Source organism: Caretta caretta, chromosome 3, assembly GCF_965140235.1.
Source record: "Caretta caretta isolate rCarCar2 chromosome 3, rCarCar1.hap1, whole genome shotgun sequence".
Classification (NCBI taxonomy): Eukaryota; Metazoa; Chordata; order Testudines; family Cheloniidae; genus Caretta; species Caretta caretta.
The window spans coordinates 38,619,617-38,641,660 of record NC_134208.1 but is presented as its reverse complement, the minus strand read 5'-3'; the positions used below and the strand labels follow the sequence as shown (position 1 = coordinate 38,641,660).

At 42.3% G+C, this 22,044-nt stretch overlaps 1 pseudogene; it reads right to left on the bottom strand.

The window, feature by feature from the left end:
- The window catches only part of LOC125634902 (V-set domain-containing T-cell activation inhibitor 1 pseudogene), a 144,563-nt pseudogene extending 127,071 nt beyond the window's left edge, over positions 1–17,492 (bottom strand).
- Between the last annotated feature and the right edge of the window lie 4,552 nt (positions 17,493–22,044).

Sequence of the window (22,044 nt, the reverse complement as noted above, 5' to 3'; positions counted from 1 at the left end):
ATAGTTAAATTGAGAATAAAAATAAGAATAAAAACAAGAAGCAGAGGTGCCCTCATTATAATATCATCAAGCTAAAACAGACAATAGTACAGCAAACGAAACCTCAGAACTTTTTGAAGTTTGTCCAGGGCTGCTGAGATGTATAAGATGGTTTTCAGTAAATTCCCTGAGCAGAAATGTTAGAGGTTCCTTGAAATGCTAGCAAACAGGTGCTTGGAGATGAATATGATGGAATAGTAGAAGGCAAATGGAAACTTGTAATGGAAACTTAAAAAAAAAAAAAAAAACGGTGAAGAAGGACTGAGATTCAGAAAGAGACCCCACAATGATTGCTAGTTGGAGGATATATTTTAGAGAATAGAAGAAAAACATAAAATTAATCTGACACTAAATCAGTCAAGCGCAAGAATACAGAAACATTGATTTCTGGGAGGAATATAATGCATAGAATAAAGAGGTCAAAAAGAGTGAAGGAAAGACAAATGATATTTTATATACAAAATAGCAATGGATGCACAGATTGACGAAGCACAAAACGACATGAAGACGCTGTACAATATCACTAGTGTGGTAGCTAAGGCCCCAAAATTCTGAGTGGTTACTATTTAAGAATTGTCCAGACACCAAGGCCTTTTAGAAAAATGAAACAGAGAGCTTACAGAATAAAAATCCAAGATCTAATGGCTAAACTTCTTCCATTATCTGAGGAAATTTAGACTTGCTGCAGCATTTTGCAAGTCTGTACTGCTCGTGCAGCTAAAGACACTTCCCATTTTTCTCCTCTCTGTGAATCAGTAAATGAATTAAAATCATGTTAAATTAATATCAGACATTTATGATGCCAGATACAGAAGTAAAAGGGGAAAACTGAAGGAATCTAATATTATAATTATAGTACCTATAAAGGAAAAGATAACTGTAAGAGAAACAGCTTTGGACAAAATATTGTAAACTTTAATGACAGGATTTACCTCATGATTAATCCTGTTAGGAAAGAAAGGGGTTGTGTCCATATTGATTTCTTTTAATTTAAGTGATAAAGTGGGTAAGTAAAGCTAATGTTTGCACTCAACCGTGTTTATATTTTCAAGTTAGTGAAACGTACCTACCTGAATGGACAGAGATAGTATTTAAAAGGATCTAAAACCAAATAGTGTGTGTTTGTGTGAAAGGAAACTTGAGCACAAAGTGGAATAATCAGAAATGTAACTAATAATACACAGAGTCTGCTGTGCATGACATACCAAGATCTCATCATTGTTGTCAAAACAAGAGAACAGAAATGAAGATTTATGCAGCTGTTCTGGTGTGCTGGAGAACAACAGTTCATGAAGTAACTTTGCATTGTATAACAGATTGTTAAAACAAGTTTAAAGAACATCAAAGAACATGGAGAGACTTTATATAAATTATATTAACTTTGATCTGGGCATTTCAGCAGCTAGCAGAGTCTTGATGGAGAAGCTATAATTTGAGCAAGTATAACTGCAAAATTGACCTGGGATGTACCACAAAAGAGCCCATGGAAAGTGACTTGTGGAAGTAAGTTGCTGACCAAAGCAAAGCAGCAAGTGTTCAAGGTATATCCCAAGATGGTTGTATCAACAACTATAGCCTACCTCGTCTTACACAAGATGGTGTGACAAGATGTGTTGCACAAAGAGACTGGAAAATTCCAGGCCCAGTTGCAAGTACTTAAAAACTGACTGGATGATGAGAGAGAGCATGACTGTCATTTTATCTAGACATTTTGAATCTCCAGAAGAAGTATGGGTCACTATCTGGTTGATCAATGCCAGTACCTCCACCAAGAGGAACCAAGTTGGACCACTAGCATGTTAAAATGGCCTGTCTCCTTCAGCACATTGCTTTCCAAAAGCTGAAGACACCTGGAAGGGAGAAGAGTGAGGCCCTGAGCTAGCCACCTGAGAGTTCTCCTGGTGACATCAAGTTCCTGTCTTGGATAGGCGCCTTTAACTATCTTTCTATTTTCCAGCAGTTCAGGTTTCCCACTAGCACATTGGAAAAACACAACAGTTGTGTCTGTCCTTCACTCCACCTGTGTCTGAAATGTCAACTCTTGCTCTGAATGATAATTGAGTTGAAAGCTGACTACTGAGCAAAGATCTGGTGATAAATAACACACAGACTTTCTCTTGGGTGACAACCTAAATCAGTCCATTGACCACTTCCTGAAATTGAGTACCTAATTAGTAAGGAAGTCTAAATGACTGTTTATGTATTTTAAAGATTGTCATATTTACAGTGTATCTTTGTTTTGTAACACATTCAAATCATGTACAGTAGCTTTAAAACTGAACAAATTAGAGTTCGCTAGGATTATATAATACTGTACATCTGTCCACTTTAATTAATGGTTTCACACTGACTTTCAAGTTCTAGTTGTAAATGAACATAAAATCAGAGCAAGCATGCAAGCTTTTAGAGCTGCACTCAGTCTATACAATGTAAGTACTTATTTTAGTGCAGGGATGGGCAAACTACAGCCCGCCAACCTTTTTAAGCCGGCCCTCGAGCTCCCGCTGGGGAGCGGGGTCTGGGGCTTCTCCATGTGCTCACAGAAGCAGCAGCATGGCCTCCCTCTGGCTACTACGCACTCCAATGGCCCCCTCCAGTGCTCCAATGGGGCAGTGCCTGTGGACGGGGCAGTGTGCAGAGCCGCCTTGATGCACCTCCGCATGGAAGCCAGAGAAGGGACATGCCATTGCTTCCAGGAGCTGCTTGAGGTAAGCACCGCCTGGAGCCTGCACTCCTGAGCCTCTCCCCGCATCTCAACCCTCTGCCCTAGTCCTGATTCCCCTCCTGCCCTCCAAAACCCTCAATTCCAGCCCAAAGCTCCGACCTGCACCCCCCCAAACTCCTCATCCTCAGCCACACCCGAGAGTCCGCCTGCACCCCTTCCCGCACCCCAACTCCCGCCCTCCAAACCCTCTGGTCCCAGACCAGGGCACCTTCTTACACCCCAAACTCCTCATCCCCAGCCCCACCCCACAGCCCTCACCCCCTCCGCACCCCACTCCCCACCCCAGCCTGGAGCCCCCTCCCACACCCTGAACTCCTCATTTCTGGCCCCCAAACAGAGCCCTCACCCCCTCCTGCACCCCAACACCAATTTTGTGAGCATTCATGGCCCGCCATACAATTTCTATTCCCAGGTGTGGCTCTCAGGCCAAAAAGTTTGCCCAACCCATCTTAGACAGTAGGGAGTATTAATCAGATTCTCAGGCTAATATCATTCCCTGGGAAATAGGTTAAAAGGTTTAACTGTTATTGATCCATTGGGAAGGAGAGTTTGGTGAATTGACATCTAAGTATTTGACAAATTGTCTTGTAATCTAGTTTTGGATTGTTTTTCCTCTGTTGTGCTAACACTGAATTGGTAACCAATTGGCATCGGTGAGGCCGTATTCTTAGGGACTCAGTCAAAAATCTAAATAAAGTCACCTTCCCAAGACAGTAACTTCATACATTTAATTTTCTCTTGTGGTTGTGTGATTTGATTCTGAAAATTTGAATGGTTACATAGACCAGTTTTCTTGTTTGTGTTAGCCAAATGATAGTCCAATATAATTTTCGCCCTCTCATATCCTATATTATTAGTTGCTACTGTTAATGTTTAATAAAACTCTGTAAAACTAAATTGAACTCTCAAGTATTTTTTTTAGCTAAGCAACTGAAATTAAACTGTACAAAAAGTGGTAAGGTGATTTTTACCCTATCTTTCTTACACTAGACCAGTTTTTCCTCAGACTGAGGCTCGCAAGCTACACATGGCTCTTTAATGTCTCTCCTGCGACTCTGTGCAGCACATGATATTAAAACACTGTGTGACTAATTACTAACCAATCCAAGCTATTAACCAATCAGGATGCTTTTACTATGTTGTTAACCAATTGTAGTTGATAAAATATTAATACTTGGTCCCTCATTTTGCTGTGAGAATTTTATATATATATATATATATATATATATATATATATATATATAAAATAGTACATGAAATTATATATAGATAGATAGATATAGATAGATAGATATAGATATAGTTTCTATATATAAAATAGAACATGAAAAAATTAATTCACAGTACTATGGCTCTTTTGGGTATTGTTGATCACTAATTTGGCTCATGAACCACTGAGGTCTGACTATCACTGCACTAGACAATTGTCATGAAAAAGAACACATACCAGTGGACCAGTCTAAGACAATGACTGCAATTTAACAATGGAGACATCTGAACAATTTAATGTATAGAGGCAGTACTTCTGTCAACTACTGAACAGTGAGCCTCTGGTCAAACCCTCTGTGTCTGGAGGTCCTTAAGGGAGATTTGAAGAACTCAGTAGACATTTTTACAGGCCTCTTGCAAAAGATGTGTGAGGAAGAAAAAGATAGCAAATGAGTGGGAAAATGGCCATATAGTGAAACTGCCAAAGCAAGATGGCAGTACAAAAACTGGAGGGGGATTTAATTGCTGTCCATCCCTTGTAAAATGCTTCCACACTTTATCCTACACAGTTTAAAGAAAACAGTAGATTCAAGACTACAATGAGAACAGTAGGGTTCAAAGAGGAGAAATTATTCACAGATCAAATAGTAAAGCTAATTATGATCATGGCAATCACTGCTCAACATGAATTTCTTAGATTTCCGAAATGCCTTTGAAACAGTAGATAGAACAGGCTTATGGAAGTTCCTACACCACTATGGAATCCATTGGAGATTTGTAAACATCATTCAAAGCTTGTGTGAAAATACGACATGCTACGCAATACAGAACAGTGACCTGAGTGAGCCATTGCAGGTAACTACTAGCATCAGATAAGAATGTTTTATGACACCCATGACCCTTTTTGCTGGCAACAGACAGAGTAATGAGAAAGACCATAGAACAACCAAATAGCTCAGATGGCCACAAAAATCATAAATGAAGAGCTTTAGAGGAGGATGAAAAATACTGATGGGACAGGGCTTTATGGAACCAAAAATGAGATGGCTAGGACACATGTGGAGGGGAGAATAGAAAGACATAAGATAGAAATTGGATTGGAATCCCCAGGGCAAGAGATAGTGAGGTTAAACCAAGGACAACTTGGAAGTGCACAACAAAAGCAGAACTGAGTGTTATCAAAACGGCACGTGAAGAAACTAAGACTGCCGCAATAGATTGCCAAGGATGGAAGGTGGTGGTGAAGGCCCTATGTTCCACATGGAATAGCAAGGCATAAATCAAGTCAAAACTCAGGGAAGTCATTCACAGGGAACAGCAGCCCTTGAAACCTAATTATTCTCTTTGAGGCATTAGCTTCTATATGAGGTCCCCTTGACTTTTGAAACACCAAGCACTGCACAGATGATTGACAAGGATTTTATACCCATATTTGAACTTCAGGCCCAGTTCAGAATCCAGGCTCTTGGGTCTACTATATTGTCAAGCCCACAGGGAGTGAGAGCACAGTACTGCCAACAAACTCCATTTTACCAGGAGCTCCTAAGTATTTTTGTAAAAACTGGAGAAAAGGGCAACTTCGGAGCACCTGGGAGATCTGCGATTTCAAAACATCTTTTGCTGTCTACATGGTCCCTCTGGAGCTCCAGCCAAAATTTAATCTGTTCCCTTCTGTTGGGACCAAGAAAGGGGTGATGGCAGCACCTCAGATATCATGATGAAGGGCACAGAATATGAACCTGAATAGACTAGAATGCCACCACCTTCCCTCCACCCGAAATAAATGCCTCTGCTGGCATAGTTGCCCCAGCACAAATAGGGAGTGCAATTTGCACCTTGCACCTTTGCAATCTGCATGGTGAATCAAACCCAGTTTGTGCTAATATTAGTTTTCCAGGCCCTGGGTGAAAATTGTTGAGATTTTCACAAATGTTCCCAAAACTGTAAAACTTTTTGTCATATTTTAAGGAAATTCTGCTAAAATAGGATTTATGTGTTTGTATACCTGTAAATACAAGAGCACTTCCCTAAGTACAGCAGCCACACCAGTGATTGATATTGGTTGGTTATGGCAATGGATGGCATATGGCATTTAGATATGCAATGTCTGTTATTGTCATTGAAAACTGTATATCAAATCCTCACACACTGAATTGAAGGCTAACCTCTGAGAATCCATTGTCTCTCAAGATTAGTTTACAAGGAAATTGACTTTCATACCTGGCATTCACTCACAAAGACCACCGTGGCAAATGTAAACCTGCATTTGATTGCAAATGCATACAAATAATTTGCTTTGTTGTGTTAATTTGCTTTGTTCAGTTCTTCACCTGTACTTTCAGAGGTATTTTTTACTCTGCACTTGTCATAAATATAAAGGAAAGGGTAAACCCCTTTAAAATCCCTCCTGGCCAGAGGAAAAAATCCTCTCTCCTGTAAAGGGTTAAGAAGCTAAAGGTAACCTCGCTGGCACCTGACCAAAATGACCAATGAGGAGACAAGATACTTTCAAAAGCTGGGAGGAGAGAGAGAAACAAAGGGTCTGGGTCTGTCTGTAGATGCTTTTTCCGGGGATAGAACAGGAATGGAGTCTTAGAACTTTTAATAAGTAATCTAGCTAGGTATGTGTTAGATTATGATTTCTTTAAATGGCTGAGAAAGGAACTGTGCTGAATAGAATGACTATTCCTGTCTTTTTTGTAACTTAAGGTTTTGCCTAGAGGGATTCTCTATGTTTTGAATCTAATTACCCTGTAAGGTACCTACCATCCTGATGTTACAGAGGGGATTTCTTTACTTCTATTAAAAGTCTTCTTGTAAGAAAACTAAATGCTTTTTCATTGTTCTCAGATCCAAGGGTTTGGGTCTGTGGTCACCTATGCAAATTGGTGAGGATTTTTACCAAACCTTTCCCAGGAAGTGGGGTGCAAGGGTTGGGAGGATTTTGGGAGAAAGACGTGTCCAAACTATGTTTCCCAGTAAACCCAGTTAGAGTTTGGTGGTGGCAGTGGAGATCCAGGGACAAAGGATAAAATTAATTTGTACCTTGGGGAAGTTTTAACCTAAACTGGTAAAAGTAAGCTTAGGAGGTTTTCATGCAGGTCCCCACATCTGTACCCTAGAGTTCAGCGTGGGGGAGGAACCTTGACAGCACTTATGGCTTGCCACTGTATCTAGTGGACTGCCGTTGTCCTCTAACATTCCAGTGGATCTCCCTACTAGCAGTAGGTGCAACAGACAGCATCTGGAATATAATCCCTCCACTATCAGAAAGGCATATATGGGGGGAAGCACAGAGAAGAGCAGCAAAAACTATTAGGGAGTTGAAGGAATTGAGCTGATGAGGAAAGCTTTACAAAGATAATATAAATGATGACTAAGGGTGGACATTATAACAGTCAATAAATATTTTAAGGTTGAAACATCTAGGTGACAGTGAGCCATATTTGGCTGTGATGGAAACCTGATCGCTTGGGACATGTAAATCTAGAATGGAGAAGGAGCTACTGAATGTATTTGAAGGACTGTTTCCAGGAGAATGGACTACATCAGTGGCTCCCAGACTTTATTGATTTATGCACCACCATCTTAAAAAATGTTATTAAATGAATGGAACATCTAGCTCACATACTGCCAGGGAATCCCTCAACTAGATGGTTTATCAAGCCTTTTCCATCAGTGATATCTAAGATCCTATGAGAATTCCAGTTTGTAAATCCACAAAGTTTATTGGGATAAGTATGGAAACTTTTGGGTGCTCCTATATATTGAACCTCCAAACTTTCTGAGGCTCATCCATAACTAATATATGCTACTAATACAGTATTCACTGTTACTATAAGTTTTCTATAAAGTAATCAATAAATATTGGAGTGGAGGAGTGTTGTCAGGTGTTTAGACCAGCAAACTAGGAATTTGGATTCCTATATTCCAGTCAAGGAATTATGATGTGATTGGAATAACAGAGACTTGGTGGGATAACTCACATGACTGGAGTACTGTCATGGATGGATATAAACTATTCAGGAAGGACAAGCAGGGCAGAAAAGGTGGGGGAGTTGCACTGTATATAAGGGAGCAGTATGACTGCTCAGAGCTCAAGTATGAAACTGCAGAAAAACCTGAGTGTCTCTGGATTAAGTTTAGAAGTGTGAGCAACAAGGGTGATGTCGTGGTGGGAGTCTGCTATAGACCACCGGACCAGGGAGATGAGGTGGACGAGGCTTTCTTCCGGCAACTCACGGAAGTTACTAGATCGCAGGCCCTGGTTCTTATGGGAGACTTCAATCACCCTGATATCTCCTGGGAGAGCAATACAGTGGTGCACAGACAATCCAGGAAGTTTTTGGAAAGGGTAGGGGACAATTTCCTGGTGCAAGTGCTGGAGGAACCAATTAGGGTCAGAGCTCTTCTTGACCTGCTGCTCACAAACCGGGAAGAATTAGTAGGGGAAGCTAAAGTGGATGGGAACTTGGGACGCAGTGACCATGAGATGGTTGAGTTCAGGATTCTGACACAGGGAAGAAAGAAGAGCAGCAGAATATGGACCCTGGACTTCAGAAAAGCAGACTTTGACTCCCTCAGGGAACTGATAGGCAGGATCCCCTGGGAGAATAACATGAAGGGGAAAGGAGTCCAGGAGAGCTGGCTGTATTTTAAAGAATCTTTATTGAGGTTACAGGGACAAACCATCCCGATGTGTAGAAAGAATAGTAAATATGGCAGGCGACCAGCTTGGCTTAACAGTGAAATCCTTGCTGATCTTGAACACAAAAAAAGAAGCTTACAAGAAGTGGAAGATTGGACAAATGACCAGGGAAGAGTATAAAAATATTGCTCGGGCATTCAGGAGTGAAATCAGGAAGGCCAAATCACACCTGGACTTGCAGCTAGCAAGAGATGTTAAGAATAACAAGAAGGGTTTCTTCAGGTATGTTCGCAACAAGAAGAAAGTCAAGGAAAGTGTGGGCCCCTTACTGAATGAGGGAGGCAACCTAGTGACAGAGGATGTGGAAAAAGCTAATGTACTCACTGCTTTTTTTGCCTCTGTCTTCACGAATAAGGCCAGCTCGTAGACTACTGCACTGGGCAGCACAGCGTGGGGAGGAGGTGACCAGCCCTCTGTGGAGAAAGAAGTGGTTAGGGACTATTTAGAAAAGCTGGACGAGCACAAGTCAATGGGGCCGGATGCGCTGCATCCGAGATTGCTAAAGGAGTTGGTGGATGTGATTGCAGAGCCATTGGCCATTATCTTTGAAAACTCATGGCGATCTGGAGAAGTCCCGGCAACTGGAAAAAGGCTAATGTAGTGCCCATCTTTAAAAAAGGGAAGAAGGAGGATCCAGGGAACTACAGGCGAGTCAGCCTCACCTCAGTCCCTGGAAAAATCATGGAGCAAGTCCTCAAAGAATCAATCCTGAAGCACTTACATGAGAGGAAAGTGATCAGGAACAGTCAGCATGGATTCACCAAGGGCAAGTCATGCCTCATGAATCTAATTGCCTTCTATGACAAGATAACTGGCTCTGTGGATGAGGGGAAAGCGGTGGACCTGTTGTTCCTTGACTTTAGCAAAGCTTTTGACACGGTCTCCCACAGTATTCTTGCCAGCAAGTTAAAGAAGTATGGGCTGGATGAATGGACTATAAGGTGGATAGAAAGTTGGCTAGATTGTCGGGCACAACGGGTAGTGATCAATGAATCCATGTCTAGTTGGCAGCCGGTATCAAGTGGAGTGCCCCAAGGGTCGGTCCTCGGGCCGGTTTTGTTCAATATCTTCATAAATGATCTGGAGGATGGTGTGGATTGCACCCTCAGCAAGTTTGCAGATGACACTAAACTGGGAGGAGAGGTGGATACGCTGTGGGGTAGGGATAGGATACAGAGGGACCTAGACAAATTGGAGGATTGGGCCAAAAGAAATCTGATGAGGTTCAACAAGGACAAGTGCAGAGTCCTGCACTTAAGACGGAAGAACCCCATGCACCGCTACAGACTAGGGACCGAATGGCTCAGCAGCTGTTCTGCAGAAAAGGACCTAGGGGTTACAGTGGACGATAAGCTGGATATGAGTCAACAGTGTGCTCTTGTTGCCAAGAAGGCCAATGGCATTTTGAGATGTATACGTAGGGGCATTGACAGCAGATCGAGGGACGTGATCGTTCCCCTCTATTTGACATTGGTGAGGCCTCATCTGGAGTACTGTGTCCAGTTTTGGGCCCCACACTACAAGAAGGGTGTGGAAAAATTGGAAAACATCCAGCGGAGGGCAACAAAACTGATTAGGGGACTGGAACACATGACTTATGAGGAGCGGCTGAGGGAACTGGGCTTGTTTAGTCTGCGGAAGAGACGAATGAGGGGGGATTTGATAGCTGCTTTCAACTACCTGAGAGGGGGTTCCAAAGAGGATTGGTCTAGACTGTTCTCAGTGGTAGCTGATGACAGAACAAGGAGTAATGGTCTCAAATTGCAGTGCGGGAGGTTTAGGTTGGATATTAGGAAAAACTTTTTCACTAGGAGGGTGGTGAAACCCTGGAATGCGTTACCTAGGGAGGTGGTGGAATCTCCTTCCTTAGATATTTTTTTAAGTTCAGGCTTGACAAAGCCCAGGCTGGGATGATTTAATTGGGGACTGGTCCTGCTTTGAGCAGGGGGTTGGACTAGATGACCTACCTTTAGCAAAGGTTTTGACACGGTCTCCCACAGTATTCTTGTCAGCAAGTTAAGGAAGTATGGGCTGGATGAATGCACTACAAGGTGGGTAGAAAGCTGGCTAGATTGTCAGGCTCAACGGGTAGTGATCAATGGCTCCATATCTAGTTGGCAGCCGGTATCAAGTGGAGTACCCCAAGGGTCGGTCCTGGGGCCGGTTTTGTTCAATATCTTCATAAATGATCTGGAGGATGGTGTGGATTGCACTCTCAGCAAATTTGCGGATGATACTAAACTGGGAGGAGTGGTAGATACGCTGGAGGGGAGGGATAGGATACAGAAAGACCTGGACAAATTGGAGGATTGGGCCAAAAGAAATCTGATGAGGTTCAATAAGGATAAGTGCAGGGTCCTGCACTTAGGACGGAAGAACCGAATGCACCGCTACAGACTAGGGACCGAATGGCTAGGCAGCAGTTCTGCGGAAAAGGACCTAGGGGTGACAGTGGATGAGAAGCTGGATATGAGTCAGCAGTGTGCCCTTGTTGCCAAGAAGGCCAATGGCATTTTGGGATGTATAAGTAGGGGCATAGCGAGCAGATCGAGGGACGTGATCGTTCCCCTCTATTCGACATTGGTGAGGCCTCATCTGGAGTACTGTGTCCAGTTTTGGGCCCCACACTTCAAGAAGGATGTGGATAAATTGGAGAGAGTCCAGCGAAGGGCAACAAAAATGATTAGGGGACTGGAACACATGACTTATGAGGAGAGGCTGAGGGAGCTGGGATTATTTAGCCTGCAGAAGAGAAGAATGAGGGGGGATTTGATAGCTGCTTTCAACTACCTGAAAGGGGGTTCCAAAGAGGATGGCTCTAGACTGTTCTCAATGGTAGCAGATGACAGAACGAGGAGTAATGGTCTCAAGTTGCAGTGGGGGAGGTTTAGATTGGATATTAGGAAAAACTTTTTCACTAAGAGGGTGGTGAAACACTGGCATGCGTTACCTAGGGAGGTGGTAGAATCTCCTTCCTTAGAGGTTTTTAAGGTCAGGCTTGACAAAGCCCTGGCTGGGATGATTTAACTGGGAATTGGTCCTGCTTTGAGCAGGGGGTTGGACTAGATGACCTGCTGGGGTCCCTTCCAACCCTGATATTCTATGATTCTATGATTCTACCTCCTGAGGTCCCTTCCAACCCTGATATTCTATGATTCTATGATTAATCCTATATCTGCCATTGATTTTCTGTGTGTTTTTGGTTCAAATCCTGTAACTTTTCTGTCTCACTTAAACATCAAAATGGACTATTCTGGCCCTAAAATGTATCCATGTATGAAAATGGAGATGGTTTAATACTTACCTACTTTGCCTGGGTACAGTGAGAATTAGTTAATGTTTTTATATACTTTGAACTGTTCAGATGAATGACTCTATGTAAATGTTAAATATTATTTTAAGAAACTTTCATTTACATTTTTCTATTTCTCTTCTCCTGAAGTGAGGGAGGGAGACACAGCACATATGGTACAGACAGAGAAGAAAGTATTTAATGAATTTTAATTGCACATAGCAGGTTAATTAATTATAAATATATGGTATGGAAACAAAGGTTCCTTTATGACTTGGTCCTTTAATATTATCAAAGAAAGACAGAGTTACATTCTTGTTATAGAGATCCAGTAAGCTGCTTTTTGGACAACAGGTAATATTAGACACTTCATTCTTGTGAACAATTAAAGGTAAAGGTGTGTCTGTAGCAAAACACTTAAAGTTCTAGACTGCTCAAGAACGTGACTCCCCTGATAACCATAATTATTTCAAACTCAAGTTTTATCATCTGGTTTAGTTTGATATAAACCAACAGATGCTTCTGATATGATTGGCATCAGAAAAGGAAAAGGAAAATGATGATTGAAGCTGAAAACAAACCAAAAGGCCAAATTCATTCCTGTTATAACTCCATTGAAGTCTATGGCGTTTAGCCAGGGGGAGAATGTATACCAAAACATTTAGCACAGCATAAAATGGTGCCTGAGGGGTGATAGAAAGATAAAATTGAGCTAGCACAAGAATTGGGGCAGTAAATGAGAGAAGTGAAAGAATTATGAAATACATACTCAGGTTGGGATTCTGTGCTGCACTTCTAAGCCTATGTCTGCACTTGTGTGCATACATGGGTAGCAGGTTATGTAATCTCTCATATGCTTCACATACCCATAGCTGAGAGTCCACATTTGCTGGGATAGACATATGTATAACATTGTGTATACATGTATAGCCACACTCACAGTGCTGCTGTTTTGTGATGTTAGTGCTATCATTTCAGGGGTATTATCCCAGAGTTTTGTGTGTCACAGGGAGACACTTTAGAAACCACTTTCCTGTGTTTTGTTGGTACTGTCTCTCACCTTCACACACTTGCTGATGGCATTTCCTGCTCATGTTATTCCCTGCTAAACTGGGTAGAAGACATGGAGCACTGGGATGATGAGCTCGTTCTGCTCTTCCTCCTTATTACAGGACAAATAGTTATGCAGTGGAGTAAATGATCAGCGATATGCTGGATGGAATTTGGACAGAACTTTCAGACACGTAGACAAGGGTTGACCTTGAGGATCAATGACAATTAATTCAGCTCACATGGTACTGATATAAAGAATGTCAGTCTGGTCATCGTATGTCCTAATGTTAACTTTCAGAGTACCAGCCGTGTTAGTCTGTATTCGCAAAAAGAAAAGGAGTATTTGTGGCACCTTAGAGACTAACAAATTTATTTGAGCATAAGCTTTCGTGAGCTACAGCTCACTTCATCGGATGCATTCAGTGGAAAATACAGTGGGGAGATTTATACACATAGAGAACATGGAATGGTAACACCCATTTGAACTTATGCTCAAATAAATTTGTTAGTCTATAAGGTGCCACAAGTACTCCTTTTCTTTTTGCTAATGTTAACTGTCACTTCTGGTGCAGGAGAAACAGCATGGCGTGGTAGGATCAAATTGGTTTGGAAATCCGGGATGACCCGCATTGACTTCAGAACTTCCAAATGAGGAAACAGAATTTCATGGAGCTACATGTGGAGTTTGGACCAAACCTCTGGCACCAGAATACTCAATTTAGGGAAGCTATATCAGTTCAGAAATCGCTGCTATTGCTTTGTGGAATCTGGTTATATCAAACACACATAGGTCTGTTGCAAACCACTTTGGAGTTGGAAAGTCGATTGCTTGGGTCATAGTTGTTCAGGTTTGTGAGGCAATTAACACTGTGATTTACCCATAGATGGTTGCCAGAAGAAAAATTCCAGCAATAATAGCTGGATTTCAGAGGATAAGTTCTCTGAATTGTGCAGGGGGCACAACTGGAAACCATATCCCAATAGTTTGCCCAAAAGTAAGCATGTGAAACAAAAATGTTACTATTCAATCATTTTGTGAGTCTTAGTAGATTAGAGAGGCAAATTCCGACATACAAATGTGGGAAACACTTTCATGAGCCCGCTCCTGCCGTGGCTCATGAAACTACATACTGACATCAGTGACCTTGGAAAAAATTAACTGAGTTACAAGCTAAGTAGCTGTTGAATGGTGGTGGAGTGCGCATTTGGTAGGCTGAAAGCTCATTGGTGCTGCCGATGCACCCACCTGGATGGCAGTGTGGCAAAGCTGTTCAAATAATCATGGCCTGCTGCGGACTACATAACATGTGTGAGGGTAGTGCTTCCATCCCATGTGGTCTCAGTACATGTCTGGTTTGCAAACGTACAGGCAGCCAGATCCCACCCACATGCACACTAGTCCTGATTCTCAGTGGGCAAGGGAAATCAGGGATTCCAAAAAGAGAGGCAGAGGATGACATCTGTCTGTGCCAAAGGACCCCTTCATATCCTGTACAGCTGCTGGAAATGCACATGAGGGAATATTAATACATACTTGTGAGGCTCCATAGCTTTGTGAGGGTTTTGTTCAATAGTCAAAGGTCTTCAGCTGTTAGTTTGTGTGACATTGCATTAATTAAAGATAATTTTAACAGGGCACCTCCACTGGATCACCACACTTGTTCAGGACTCCTGATTAGAATAGAGGGATTTGTGCTATGGAGGGTGGTGGCTGAGTTATGTGGTCATTGTGTAATGTATGTGTCTTCAATGTTCACACTTCTTCAGCTCTGTTACTGGGGAGAAGCACTTACATGTTTTTAATGAGCTCACAATGATTTTATTTGGATGGGAAATACTGCACCCACAGTGGTTTTCTCTTTTTGGGGTTTTTTTTTCAGCCTGTTTAATAAAGCCCGTAAGACACTGATCAACCCCTTTTGTGTGTTTTAGACATCTGCTATGTAGATTAATAGTAGTGCTTTTGAAGTACATATCCCCACACATGGCACTTTCCCCATCTCTCCTGTGTCTCTGTGTAGCTTAAGATATTTCTGAGCCTTGGAAGGGGACACTCAAAAATATTTGCATTGTGATGGCATTAGATTTTTACACGCAGCTCTATTACATGAGGAGAGAAGCATTCAGCATATTCAGGAATGTAAAACCCACTTCAGTTCATCATTAGGGAGGAGGACACACACACGACTAAACAAAGCATAACTTTAAATAAAAGTGTGATGTCAAAGGTTTAATGGACAGATTTTGAAATCAGAACTGCAACAAACTGTTACCAAAGTAACTGTTCACAATAAAGAACACTGCCCACAGTTTAATGTGTTTGCACACTCATCAGAAGGAGTGAATGATGGGGGTGGGAACTAGAGACATCTCCTGCGAGGATTTCAGAGTCCAGTACATGATAAGGTTCTCGCACTCCTGCAGGCTCAGCATGTTCCTCCTGATTGGTCAGGAGGAGAGGCTATCACTGCAAAAGGATTCACGAATTTGGCAGCACCCTGGGCGGAGGTGAAAATGATGGCTGATGGGTTGGTTCTGAGGCCTTGGAAGCTGGCGGATGCTGCATTCTTTTGGCCACCAGTTCAATGAGCTTCTCTGTTAGGGAATGCTCCCATACCCTATGGCATTCTCATGTCTATGAAATGTTTCATAAGTATCTTCTCTTGCTGAATGCTCCTCCCGTACTCTGGAGAATTCAAATTGCTCCTGGTTTCTCCTGTCCATCCCTATGAGCGGCTCCTCCAGGGTTCTTCTCCTACCTCTGCTGTCTCTGGCATGATGCTCTTGCCCTCTTAGCAGCATTTTTTCACCCTGAAGAACCATAGGCCTTGCCATTCAAAGACAAGGAGAACATTGCATTTTTGGCTTTTGGAACAGGCCAAGAAATCCCCCCTCCAAACATAAATTTGCTATGAAAGGCTACAATTTTGATAGTTTTCAACGTGCCAGGAATGTAGCAATCTCATTATCCTTGCTTCAAACAACTTTTGCAGCTCTTCTGGAAGGAACAGAGGCTAAAAATGGTAAGAAAACTGTACTCATGTCTTAAATAATTTAAAATGTTCATGGTGTCTCAGTGGGGGTGGGGGGGAGGGTAATTCCTTCCATGGTCTGTGTTACCAGTTAACAATTTCATGCCTTAAGGCTGGCTAACATTTGGAGAACATAGCAGTTTTCAAGGTATCAGAACAGAAAAGAGAGGTGGTTTTCCAGTCCTGTGGAGGAGATCTGGAAAGCTATTCCAGAGACACGTTTCTGATAATGGTCACCCCTCTACCTATTGCTGAATGGAGGGGCTTGGTCATCCATGAAGGGAGACCAAGAAGATTTGCACCACCGATGAACCTGCAAAACCAGCTAGAGTTTTTGCTGAAACAGAAAATTTCTTGAAATATGCTTACAGGATTGGGAGGCAATTCACTTTGAAATTGACTATATTCTCAGGTAGAATGGAGATTTCATGCAAAATGAGAGACTGAACCACCCGCATCCACCCACCTCTAACTTTCCCTGAAAATCCTGGCCCTGTACCTACCTAAAAATGGTAAAGTCGACAACGAAAGAGGTACACCACAACCTCATTGGGTTTCCTGAAGATTCAGCTCAGCACCACACCCCTTGCCTAAGACAACTGGAAAGGGGCACTACACTATTTATATCTAACTGCAAGAGCAGGTGCTTCCCCGACCCCATCCCCCCTGGCTTGTGCAGCATAACTCTGTGTGGGGAAAAGGCAGAGCAGATACCAGGGACCAAGACTTTGAAATCTTCCAAGGATGACAGGACTGGGGTAACTAACTTTTCCTTAGAGAACGAACTGTAAAGTATTCCATAACTATGTTCTGTTCCCTTCTCCAACTGGATTTTTCAAAACTGCACCCCCAACCTGTTTCCACATGGCCCTAGGACCATCTGTGTCTGACTGTTGGCTAAGAAATGCACAGAGGCAGGGGCACCCTGATTTTCCTTCATAAAATGTTTGAAAAAATAGCTTTTGAAGCCAAATGCATAATTGTGGATCACTGGAAATCAACAAAACCATTGATTTAGAACTTCGTCTTGCCTGAGGACTATTTTCAGGTTGGAGCAGAACAGGGCTGAATGGAGAAGGGAAAGGTGGAGGAGTTTGGTAAGGGGATGAGGCATGACAGTGCTTCAACACTGCAGTTCAAACACACAGGCCTGGAGCAATGCCTACCATATTATCCAGGGAACAAAAGTCAGTGCACAGTACTTCAAGTGCCCTTGATCTTAAAAATCAGAAGTGTAGCACCAGAGCAAGAGGTGTTATTGATGGGGAGGGTGAGGATGCATTGTAACATACCAACCTTGGAGTTCTGGTTCATGACACAGCTTGGGGTCATCTTCAGTTTCATCAAGGGGGTCTTTTCTTCAATGTGCTCCTTTGGGCATAGGTGCAGAATCATATGCTCCTCTTCCTCTGTGTCTTCTAGAACATCCTCCATAGTCCCTGCTGCCTCCTTGCCCTGGCCCTCATTGATGTCCTCTCAGACAATGAGACTAGCAAGGGTTGAGGAAGAGATCATGTTTATATTCCTCGTAGAAGGGGCATGTACTATGAGCCTTCCAGGACAGACTGTTGGAGTCTTTGGCCTTCCTGTACAGGAACATCAAGTGCTTCATATGTTCCTGGCACTGGGATGGAGCCTGCTGAATGCTCCCCTGTTCCAACCTCTGTGAAATTTCCCAGTACAGGTAAATGTTCCTGCTGCTCCAGCCAAATTCGTGGAGAATGGTGTACTCCCCCACACATTTATCGGCACCTGGGTATATTCAGCAGGCCAAACGGGTGCTCTCAGAGCTTGATCAATCTTCACTTGTAAAGAGTGTAGTAGAAAGATCATAGACTCATAGACTTTAAGGCCAGAAGGGACCTCATGGTCATCTTGTCTGAGTTCTTGCATATGTAGGCCACAGAATCCCACCCACTCCAATAATAGGCCTCTGGCTGCATTACTGAAGTAGTGTTCTACTGTGGTCAGTCGGTGTACCATGCTACTGCCAGTGAACAGAAGGACAAGGACCTATATGATAAAAGGGTCAGGAAGAAAGTGGCTCAGTGCATTATGGGAATGGAGGTGGCAGACTAATTAAACTCAAGACCTGGTATATTCCCCATTAATGCTGCAAACAGGTACAGGGCTCTACCACAGCTTAAGGTGTGTATTTACCTACACCCCTGACATATGCTAGTTTACATGGCGTGTGCTCTCCTTCACACAAGTGCTTCTGGGGTTTTAGTGTGGAGAAGAGCAGTATTATGGCACAAGGCCATGCATGGACAAATATACAGTCACTAGTCTAGCCATACCATAAGAAGTGCAGCACTGAATTTTCAGTCCAGAGGGAGGAGGAATTATGTTGGCTTTAAGGTCCGGAAGCTGGTGGTGCCCCTGGTGTAATGTATGTTACCACAGCCTCCTGTGACTGCCCTATGGGCTACAGTGGTGTCTAAAGTCTCCACAACACTGTGTTCTGCAGCTCTGCCACACCCACCCCTTCCCACCTCAGACTTACTCTTAGTTGACCCACACATCAGGGCTTATGGGAGGGATGTCAGGAGGTAGCCTTGTAACAGATGTCTACTGCACCTGTACCCTGGGAATCCTTTTTCTGGATCAGTATAGTTTTTAGGACCTCTTTATGCTGCTCCAGACTTTTTAACCATGGTAAAGGGGCCAGAGTGGTGGCGAGATTCCTGTTTGAACATCTGTTATTCAGATTTACCTATATTTACTATACATATAATGCAAAATAACAAAGTCCCTTAGAATAATAATGAAAATGGAAAACAGTGCAATCTGATGCTTTAATTAATGTTAGGCTCACTGTGGGAGGTTGACAATGTCAATTTCCATTGCCTCTATCGGAGCTGAGCTTGGAGTCTAGCTCAGAGATATCTGAATCAGATCATCAAACAGTAACATATAGATAGAGTTAAACAAATGCCATGGGAACTGTGGGTCAGATTTATTGTTTGATATTAGATTCTCATGTGAATTTGCATATATTGTATAATACTATTCTTCCCATTTTGGGAGGAAGATGAGCAAATCTAGCGTCAACCATTCCTGACTAGTCCAATTCACATGCCTTATCCTCTATACATCACACTTCCCAAGTGCACACAGACTCCTCACTTCTACAACAAACTTTAAATTTCCAACCTACAAGAGTCCACAGCAGTCATTTCCAATTTCTCAAAATTGTGCACTCACTCACCTCCTTAATTCCAGAAATATTAAGATACCATACTCCTAGACACACTTATTTCAAGTCTAATCTGTTATTATTACTCCCATAATTGTGAATTGTGTATGTGAGAGAGATTTATAATCTATGTGGAGACAAGAAATGATAAATAGAGCAGTTTTGGATGGGACACTTGATGATCAGCTAGACCTAATATGGTCCTTTATCCCATTAACTGTACAGAAGGGTCTTGACAAGACAACATCAAGCTGAACGTTTTGATCAAATAACATAGCCACACAAGAATAAAAATAACTGGATGCATTATCAAGGGCATTTGCTAGTTTCAACAAATTGCCTATTTCAATTATCAAAGAAATTGCCTTTGCTTCGTCAGTCATGCCTTCCTAGCTACAGCAATACATTTGAACAAATGCACGAAAGCTGCCATTACAACTTGTCTAGGATGCCTTCACCAACATTGTTGAAAATCTCATCACAGCAGAAACATTAATATATGGTGACTTACTACAATCAGTTTTTTCAGGTTAGGCATTTAATGACATGACTAAATAGAAGCTGAGTCAAGCAAGTCCTCCTCTGAAGATCGTATCTTGTTAGCAGCAACTAAACCTGATGCCATAAATTATCTTGAGACACTCTGCCGTTTTATTCCAGCAAAAAGCAATGCTGATATTTTTACAGTATTGTCTGCATTTTAAAACTTGTAGGCAGATTAAAAAATATATATTAACTTTATCTGAGTAAAATCCACCTCTGTTTTTTTTACAATATTCTTAGCAGTGAACTAAGCTCATTAATCCTATTCGTAAAAAGAAAAGGAGTACTTGTGGCACCTTACAGACTAACCAATTTATTTGAGCATGAGCTTTCGTGAGCTACAGCTCACTTCATCGGATGCATGCGATGAAGTGAGCTGTAGCTCACGAAAGCTCATGCTCAAATAAATTGGTTAGTCTCTAAGGTGCCACAAGTACTCCTTTTCTTTTTGCGAATACAGACTAACATGGCTGTTACTCTGAAATTAATCCTATTGTTACTGTTTTATGTACTGTTTTAACATAGTGACTATTTTTATTTTTATCATCTTATTTGCATATTTCCTTTTTAAATGAGCATTGTAAGTTTGTTTGTTTGTTTTAGTGGCTCAGAGCTTTACATGTTCTTTAAGAGATTACAAGCTTTTCATTGTCTTTGTCCTCTGAATGTAAAGCGGATTTTATTCTGTGCAACTGCAGCTTTCATTAAGTACATATTACAGCCAACTATTTCTCATTACAATATAGCGGTCTACTTATCCCAAAGCTCATCAGATATAGGACCGTGGGCCCCAGGAGTTCAAAATAATTGAATACAAATGTAAGAAAAACAAATATTGAGTTTATTTTGTTTTACTTTTTAGCACATCTTCATCAGATCAGGATAAAAGAACGCAAGAACACACTGAGACATTAGGATGCTGTTCTCATAAAATGAATTAGAATGTAGTCATGTCTCATGTAACTTGATGCAGGACAGTTAGAATGTTTGGAGCACCATTCATCAAGTTAAGCATGGCGAGGCTTGTATTGGATGTAGAGTACAAAACAAAGCAATTAATCGTGTTGCATTTTAAACGACATGCTATTTTGTGTCGTATATGCTTTACAGCCCATGTTGTCTAAAACTGTTGCTGGCCTACAAGGAGGACTCTGGGCTTTCAGGGGAATTTACACTGAGTGCCACTAAATGCCTGCAAAGCACACTGCAGGGTATAAATGCTTTTAGGCAACATGTTTTATATGTACCTTATGTAGGGCTAGGCTGAGCCTACCATTACTACGTCCATGCAGGGGAAAAGAGGAATAAAGTATTCCAACTTATTTTGCATGATCATGGATTTTGCATGATCATGTTTATATAATATAATATATTTGATATTTAGATAATATATTAGATAATTTATTAGATATAGATATATAGATATCTAAATCTAATAAAGGATATATATATAATAAAGGATATCAATATAGATATAGATATCCTTTATTCCCTGCATAGCGATATCAGGGCTAGATTGTGTGCAGCCCTGATATAGCTATGCAGGGAATAAAGGATTCCCCACTATTTTCCAGGTCCATCAGGAATTCCCAGTTCATGGTTCCCAGTATTCTAGGGAACCTAGGAACTCTTCCCCAGATGTTCCTGTAGTGGGTCTAAAGGGTGAAGAATGAGTGGAGAGGGCTAGGTAGTGGGTGGAGGTATGGCTTTGCCTCCCAATCAATGCCAGCAGGACTGGTTGGGGAAAGGAAGACGGGAATTATGCAGCACCCCTTAAAGAGAGGTCTCAAATTATTCTTGCCCAGGTCAACAAGGGAGCCCTGGAAGAACTTGTGACTCTGAGGGTTGTCTCCGAGACATACTGTTTATACATGACCAGGTTGCTCATGCATAAGGCTGTGAGTCTTTCACAGAGGTCACGAAAGTCACGGATTCTGTGACTTTCTGGGACCTCCGTGACTTCCACAGCAGTTGGTGTGGCTGAGCCCCAGGGCCAGCCACACTGGTTACTGCTTAGGTGGCCCCAGGGCCAGCTGCACCAACTGCTGCTCAGGTGGCCCCAGGCAACTGGTCCCGGGTGCTCCTGCGGAGCAGAGGTCTGGAAGCGGCGGTGGGGCCCCAGGCCGCCCCCCAGTAGGAGCAGCAGCAGCGGTGGGGCCCTAGGCTGCCCTCCCCTCCAGCACCACAGGAGCAGCAGCATCTGTTGGAGCGCCCCCCCGCCAGCATCTAAGATTTAGTTAGGGG